We start from the raw sequence: 8,237 nt of genomic DNA, 5'->3' as shown, positions 1-8,237 counted from the left end.
TAGCCCCCCCCCCCCCCCCAAAAACCCCCCCCCCCCCCCCCGGGGGACCCCGAGCCTCGCCCCGACCGTGCTGAAGGCACTCGTCACTTTTTCAGCATCCTTTTAGGTCTTAGCCGTCAGAGCCTGCTCTGATTCTATGGCTTGTTTTTTACTAAAGGAATTATTGCCTCACTTGATCTCTCACTTCTTTAACCAAACTTGTGGCCAAATGACATTCGGCTATTTCCAAAATTCAGATCCATCCTCTGTGGACAAAAATTTGTCACCAATGAGTAATGTGTCTCCACTCTGTGATGGTGTTCTTGACACACTTTTAGCACTGAGCTCAGAGCAGGCTCTCAACAGACTACTTTGATTATCGAGGCTCTCAGCAGACTACTTTGAAGGCAACGATAATCAGGTGCAAAAGCTCTTGTGTGTTTATTTAGAATATTAGTGTCGCTTTCTGAGCAGCCCCTACCCTGCGCAGGCTGAGTCCCAGGCCTGTCCTCTGCAGCGCCACCTTCTTGCTCACATCCACATTTCCATTTGTGTAGTTACCACCTTCCACCTATATAGTCACTCTTTTGAATGCTGGCACCCCCATATGCTAGGGCACGACAATGGTGACCTTTCACCTGATGTAGTCTATACTCTATAGACCACGTACATAGACTCTATAGCGCAGTTTATTCCAATCCCTATTTTTGGAAATGTTAATTTGGTAAATTTAAGAGATGCACACATATAATTTAAAACTTCAAACATTGCAAAAGAATGTGTGTCTTTCTCCCTGAGTTCCCTGGTTCTTCTTCATAAAAACGACCATGGTGAGAGATTGGACAAGGGGCATAAAAAATAATTACGATTTGTAACAATATATATGCTAGTAATATTGATTTGATCAACATATCTCAATGTTGAACCCCCAAAATATGTATAATCAATTTTGATTCAATAAAAACAAACAAACAAAAACAACATGGTGCAAATGACATTTGACTATTTCCAAAACTCTCTTGTGTATTCTTCTGGTTTGAGTGTAACATGCATATACTCCCCACCTTCACTTAACACAAGCTGTGGGATGCTATATTCACCTGCTATTTACACTTTAAAATACATCTTAGAGACCTTTTTGTGTCAGCATCATAAATCCTGCTTGCTCTTTTTAATGGCCACAGAGTGAGTACTTCATAATATGGATGTGCCATATTTGATTTAACCAGTTCCCTAATGATGGACTTTTAGGTTGTTTCCAATTTTTTTTGCTACTGCAAACAGTGCTGTAATAAATGTCCTTATCAAAAATGTCTTGTGTACATTTGTGGATATATCTATAAGATAAGTTTGTAGTTTATAACCATGACATGTTGGGTGAAAGAGTATTACATTTTAAATATTGATAGGTAATGCTAAGTAGCCTTCCATACCAAACCTGTTTTTCTATTATTTTCATCTGCAGCCACAAAAATGTGCACAGATAATTATGACACTTCTGTCAGTCCTTCTAGACATCCGTATATACACCCGTCCCCTATCGGTCCCCCTCAGACCCATGAGCACCCTCTTGGCCCCCACTCTGTTGCACATCCGAGAGCCCAGCTCCCTGAAAGTGACTCTGGGGCCCTGGCAGCCCTTTGGTGTAATGAATCTTGATCCATGATTTTGGAGTCTGAGGATGCCAAGAATTGGGACAGGAGAGCGGCTGGCGGACATACACAGTAGACATGACCAGGACCCTGAGCTAGCTGTGTCTGCCCCCCACCCCTTGCAATGCATACCACACCCAGCCGTTCCCTGGGGGTGAGGGGATGTATGGATCTGGCAGGAGGGGCCATTAGAAGCTGATAAGACAGGGCTGAGGGGACAGAGCCCAGCCAAGTCCTAGCAGGGCTCCTGTGGACAGCTGTTGGAGAAGTGACCTCAGGCCTGGATGTGCAGAGAGAAACAACTGCCTGTTCTGGGCCTCACCCACCTGTGCTGCTTTCTTCCTGGGGCTCCAGAAACCACACTCCTAGCTATCCACTCCTCCATAGTCCTGTGGCTCCTCCTGCTAGGCCGTGCTCTAGTAGGCAGAGAAACTGCTCTCTCAGCAATCCTTGAGAGCTGGACCTGGACAGGGCTGCAGCAGTCAACTTGCCTGCTTGCTAGGCCTGAACCCCTCACCCAACTCTGGACCTTGGCCAGTATATGGAATAGGACAGCCTGGGAAACAAGTAGTGTAAGTTTTAAGTCTCTTTTTATGATTAACAATCTCTTAGGTAACAAGGTGCTCTGAGCCTGAGCCTCAGTACACATTTTTGTATACATTTTGGCCAGAAACAAGGGCAAAGTAGCTCCTCTACATGGCAGAAATTTGCTTCCTTGGCTCTAGGTTTGATGGGGGACTTTTCTCTGTTCTGAGGCATCACTTTGGCAAACCCTCTTGGTCAACTGGATGTGAAGGCACATCCACACTCAGTATGCTTGGTAGTTCAGGATCTAGGGAAGCCCTCTACTTCACACTGGAATGCCCAACATCCCTCTGCAGAGAAATACCCCATGCCTTCTATCCCAGCTTACAAAATGCATCTGCAACTCAATTGCAGCTTTTGGAGGTGAAAAAAAGAACCATGAAAGACAATATCACACATTTATCTGGGCAATTATTTACCACTTTTTCTCCCCCCATAATTGTCTAGGATCTTAATGTTCAAGAGACTTCTGTGCATAGAGAGAGACCACTACAGCTTGTGCTGTGATGCTCATTGTCTTATGTATAATTTCCTAAGCATTTAAATAATTTATACTTAATCAAAACATAAAAATGCATAAATCAAATTATTTCAAATATTTAAATGTCTATTACAAACTTAAAAGTCAAATTCTTTTTTTTTTTTTTTTTTAAAAAGATGACCGGTAAGGGGATCTTAACCCTTGACTTGGTGTTGTGAGCACCACGCTCACCCAGTGAGCAAACCGGCCATCCCTATATGGGATCCGAACCTGTGGCCTTGGTGTTGTCAGCACCACACTCTCCCGAGTGAGCCACGGGCCGGCCCTTAAAAGTCAAATTCTTCTAAACATTTCTATAAACCCTGAGTCAATGGAAACGTCTACATACCTAGTTAGTATCTCATTATGGTTAGTGGGATCAACCAGAGGTTCCTGTATACAGAGAGGGGACAGAGCTTGTACAGTCAGCTCTCCATCTAGGACATGCTGTTGGACCCTTCTTCCACTCACCACATTCCCTCTGCACCACCAACCACAATCCCGAAATTTGTGTTTACCATTCCCTTGCTTTTCTTTATAGATTTACTTTCTATGTGTATACTCCAATACAAGATTATTTACTTTTGCATGCTTTAGACTTTAAGTGGAATTATATGCATTATTCTGAGTCCTGCTTTTTTCACTCAAAATTACATTTCTGAGATTCATTCATTTTCACTAGACTTTTTATTATAAAGGTATATTTTTATATTTAATAAATATATATATATAAGTATGTTGTAATTTATTTAGACGTTTGTATTAGAATTGATTACGTTTTGAAAAATAGAAAGCCCCCAATAACAATGTATATTAGTCAGCTTTTGCCATCATCCTGCTGCATAACAAATTATCCTAAAACTCAGTGGCTTGCAACAACATGCAATTATTCTTACGCTTGTGGGTCAGCAGGTGGACTGTGGTTCTGTTCATCACTATGGCATTCCCAGTGGCTCTGCTTCAGCCTGTGGATCAGCTGAACCTGGCTTCTAGGCTGCATGGGTTCAGTTCTGCTCCAGGGGTGCTATTTCTGGCCTTCAGGGTGAGGGGTCAGTGGCTATCTGGGGCATGCTCTTCTCACTACAAATCACTAGAGCATGAAAACTAAGTTTCACCACAAGTCCTCTGGTTGTATCACATCTACTCACAACCCATTGGCCAAAGCAAGTTGTATGGCCAAGTTCACATCAATGGGGCAGAGAAGTAGACTTCTTTCACAGTGGGAAGGGGAAAGGCGCAAATATATGCTGAACAATAATACAAACTAGTGCACAGTGGTTTAAACGTGATAGAAGTTTATTTCCTTCTCATGTAAAAAAGCCCAGAGATGAATGGTCCAGAGTGGGATAGCAGTCCACAGTGACAGAGATTGAGGCTCCTTTCACCTTGTTGTCCTGCTGTGAGTGATTTCCTTTCCTAAAGTCACCTCATGAGTCAATATGGCTGCTCCTGCCCCAGCCATCAATTCCGTGTTCCAACCACAGAAAAGAGCAAGGGGGAAGGAGAATTGCATGCCCACTACCAGAAACTAAACACACCACCTCTGCTTAAAACCTATCGGGCAGAACTTGGTCATATGGCCACACCTAGCTGAAAAGGAGGCTGGGAAATATAGTTTTCATTTGGAGAGGCTAAGCGTCTAGTTAAAAATCAGGAGTCCTAAAAGGAGGGCAAGCGAATCCCAGGGATGGGGGCAATTTGTAATCTCTGCCACATCACTGTCCTGTCAATAGACATTTGAGCTGTTTCATATTTTTACTATTACATACTTTGTGGCAGTGAATATTATTGTTAAGAGTTTCTTACGGAATATGACTAAGACTGGGATTCCTGAATGATAAGGTATGTGCATCATTAACTAGACACTGACAAATTGTCCTCCAAAGTAGTTGTGCTGATTTACGTTCTCACTAGAAGCATATGAGCCCTCGTACACAACTGCCTCACCAGCACCTGATACTGCCTACTTTTATCATTTTTGTAAATCTGATGAGAACGAAATAAAATCTCATTATGGATTTAATTCTCTGATTAGCAATGATATTGAACATTGTTTATTATGTTTATTGAATATTTGTTCTTCCCCTTCTGAAAAATGTCTGTCAAAACTTCTAAGCATCTTTCTATTTATTGGTAAGTAAGTTTTTCTTTTTCTCACTGATTTTTAGACGTTTCTTTGTATTTTCTGGATACAAATCCTATATCAGCTACATGTGTCACAAATATCTTCATCAGCTTGCAGCTTGTTTTTTCATTCTCTTTATGGTTTCTTTGTTCATTCCTTTGATGAACAAAAGTTCTTAATTTAGTCAAAATTACCATTTTTTCCCTGTGTGGCTTGCAATTTTGAGTTATGTTTTAAAAACTCTTTCCTACCATGAAATCATGATGACCTTCCTCTGATGAAATTCCCCATGATGATTTTCTTCTAATGCTTTCATAGTTTTGATTTTTACGTGTAATTAATTTTTACATATGATTTAAGTAGGGACCCAATTTTTTTCCTTCACATGGATAACTGATTGTCCTATATATTTCCTAATTGCTTGAATTTTTGGTTTCTCCCTAATTGAATTATATACAGCAGGAATTTTAAGAGCCCTCTTGGAAATCAGCTGGAAGCTTCTGACCTATTGATCTCTGATGCCTGTATGATGTTTGTTTTCCTGCATCTAGTTGGAGCCAAGGGACCAGGTTCTGCCTGATGTATTGAATAGTTCGGTTTTCCTCCACTGATCTGCACTGTCAGCTCTGTCATAGATCTAGTTTCCAAACATGTGTCCTATTTGTCAATTATTTTGGCGTTAACACATTGTCTGAATTACAATAGTTTCAAATATATTTTCATATCTGTTTGTGCAAGTCCACCCATAATGCCCTCTGTAGGAATGTCTTTGCAACTTTTGGTGCTTTGCTTTTCCATATAAGTAATAAAATCAGCTAGTCAAATTCCACAAGAGGAATTTCTACAGCCTCAATTTGTTTCAACTAACTATAATTAATCTTTGTCCTTTGATGCTCAAATTGTCACATGTTGGCTGGTAGGAATCCCTTTAAGTTGGGGCCTTTGTCCTTTCAGGCTTACAACAGACATTTTAAAAGCATTTGAATTTTCTGACCACAAAAAAAAGTTATTCCAGTTCTTGACCTAATACATGGAAATCACTTTAAATGAGGAATAATGATAAAGACCAAAATTTGGGCACTGGGGTATTCATTCCAGATTGTTCCATGTGGGTATTAGTGATAGAAAAACATTGCACAACTACAGTAAGAAACAGAAAAAAGGTGCTTGTCTCTGAAGTCATGAATTCACATTATTTCCAATGAATTCTAACATAACAAAATTCTTTAAGAATTGTATTAAAAGTTTTAATTTTATTTTCTCTGCAACTTAATAACTATACTTATAATTATTGTACCTCCTACACAAATATGACATTCAATCAATCATTATCACCTTTTATTACATTTACACATGAAGATCCAAAGTTTAGTTTCCAGCTTCTTCACATTGAGAATTTAAATGAATCTCTTTAGTCATCATGGTGGCAGGCTGCTTTGTGCCATTCCTGCTCAGGACCCCAGGTGATTTAGAATATTTGGGACCACAGCTGGCTGGTTAGCTCAGCTGGTTAGAATGCAGCCTTATAATATCAACATCACGGGTTTGGATCCCCATAACAGCCAGCCACCAAAAAAAAAAAAAAAAAAGAATATTTGGGACCAACATCCTAATTCTGCAGCACATCAGAGAACATGGCTTTCCCATTGCTTGAATTTGTAGTTTCTCCTTAATTGAATTTTATATTGTAGGATGTGTCACAGCTCTGGCAGCTTCTGATAGATAAATGTTTGGTACCTGAATGATGGCCTTTCGTGATACACGGATCAATTGGCCATGCTATCCTATTTGAAAATTCTAGGACATGGTTGAGGACGTTGTGGATGACTTCCCAATATCCATGTCGTCTCACATGGGTATTGCTGGCCCATGACAGTAATTCCTCCCCCTTGACAGTGATGAGTTCAGGATGGACAGGTCTAAGCCACATGGTACGTGAGATGGGAGGTAAAGCAGTAGGGTTCCTTGGGAAAGATGCCTTGACCCAAAGAGCACGTCCCCTGACACGGTGCTCTCTTCCTCTGATGTCTGGTGTCTGAAGGCGAGGGCAGAGAGCAGAGATGTAAAAGCCAGGTCCTGGGTAATGTTGCCGCTGACGCGACCTGGCCAGGAGCCCTCCCTCTGGGTCTCACTGTGAGCTGAGATAACAAATGGCCTTATTGTTCAAGCCACCTCAACGTGTGGTTTCTGTTCCTTGAGGCTGGGAGTTTCCTAATGTAGATCTGTCTGAAGAGACCTGGCAGTTTCTACAGGCTTTAATTATTTTACCTATGACAGTTAATCTTCTAGATCTTAGGCCTCATGGCTAGTTTAACATCAGCACAGCCAGGTCAGGCAACTTTCCACCCTTCTCCTCCTCCCCTTTCCCTTTTCTGCTCCAGGAAGGGGGCATCGAAATTCCTCTCCTGGGAAGGGGTAGACATGACCGTTGTCATCAAAGGGACGTCTTGTGGGCCGCGTTAGCTGGCTTCCGCTGGAACGCTTTGTACTGAAATAGGGGCGACACTAATTAGAAGACTGTGCCCTAACCGACCAGATGTTAGCGGACCACAAGGGCTGTGTCACCTTGCACACCACTGATTTCGGAATTGCCCATTACTCCGACAGAACTCTCAACGGCTTATAAATCTCCTGCTTTCCTCTGTTCTGGGGAACTGATCTGACTCAGTCTCCCCTCCACGTTGGTGGAATAAAGCCTCTTGGCTGAAATAGTACCTGGCTCGGGTCTCTCTCTCCCTTTTCTCCATCTCCCCGAAACTAACACTAGATAAATTACATTTTGCTACTATATTAGAGTTCAGTTTTTCTAATGACATTTTAAATGACAAACGTGTTTCCATATTTTAATTGAAATCAACCACGCATGGTGCTCCCAAAGCAGACAGTTCATCAGAGGTCTCAGAGGTGAGGACACCTTCTCCTCAAGGATACATGCGGACACCCCCATATCACCTCTCCTGCTTCTCCTGATGCCAGTTTCCCTTGACAATGACTGTTAGATGCAGCTCAATTTCAGAAATGCTAAAATGTGAGCAAACGAGAGTCAGAACTGAGAAAGTGTTTTTTAAATGTGGAGAGGCTTTTTTTCTTTTTTTTCTTTTCGCAATGGGGGTGGCTTGGGACTGGAAGTGGACACAGATGGGTGAAGAAGGGACTCTGAGCTGAGGACAGGATTGTCTGGTGTCCAGTGTGAAGACTTCTAGGAAATACGGAGATGCCACCACGAGGACACTTGCACCTTCCCCAGGCCCGGCCGCTCAGGCTCAGGCCCCGCCCCTTTCTCGCCGCCCGCGTCCCCGCCCCGCCCCGTCTGCGGCCGACTTCGCGGCGCCGCCCGGCCAGCGCCTCCGCCCCCGAGCGCCCGGGCGGGCGGGGT

The 8,237-nt window shown here is 42.6% G+C and overlaps 1 protein-coding gene across 1 annotated transcript in view; it reads left to right on the top strand.

The window, feature by feature from the left end:
* Nucleotides 1-8,237, top strand: part of PLIN1 (perilipin 1) — a 24,444-nt gene that overhangs the window by 10,839 nt on the left and 5,368 nt on the right. The gene's annotated exons all lie outside the window — the stretch shown is intronic.

Source organism: Galeopterus variegatus, unplaced genomic scaffold (genome assembly GCF_000696425.1).
Source record: "Galeopterus variegatus unplaced genomic scaffold, G_variegatus-3.0.2 Scaffold14, whole genome shotgun sequence".
In the NCBI taxonomy this organism is placed as follows: domain Eukaryota; kingdom Metazoa; phylum Chordata; class Mammalia; order Dermoptera; family Cynocephalidae; genus Galeopterus; species Galeopterus variegatus.
Note: the sequence above shows the minus strand (reverse complement) of the source record. Positions and strands in the feature narration are given on the sequence as shown.